Below are 229 nucleotides of genomic sequence, written 5' to 3' on the forward strand. Positions count from 1 at the left end.
GAGTACACTTGGTGATTTTTCAAAAAATAATTGTTAATCTCCGTTTGTTGGTTATTTGAATAGGCTTTTCAAAGTGCAACATTCACTTTGCAGGATTCCATAAAACTTTTTTTTTCTGTGTTAAGGATCTCTATAAACAGAAAAAAGGAAGAAAGTGAGAGGAACATGATAATGAAAGGAAGATATAGCGCTAAAGTATATTTGAAAGTGCTCTTGCGATTTATTCTAT

The sequence above is a fragment of the Penaeus monodon genome, chromosome 29, assembly GCF_015228065.2.
Source record: "Penaeus monodon isolate SGIC_2016 chromosome 29, NSTDA_Pmon_1, whole genome shotgun sequence".
NCBI classification, from domain to species: Eukaryota; Metazoa; Arthropoda; class Malacostraca; order Decapoda; family Penaeidae; genus Penaeus; species Penaeus monodon.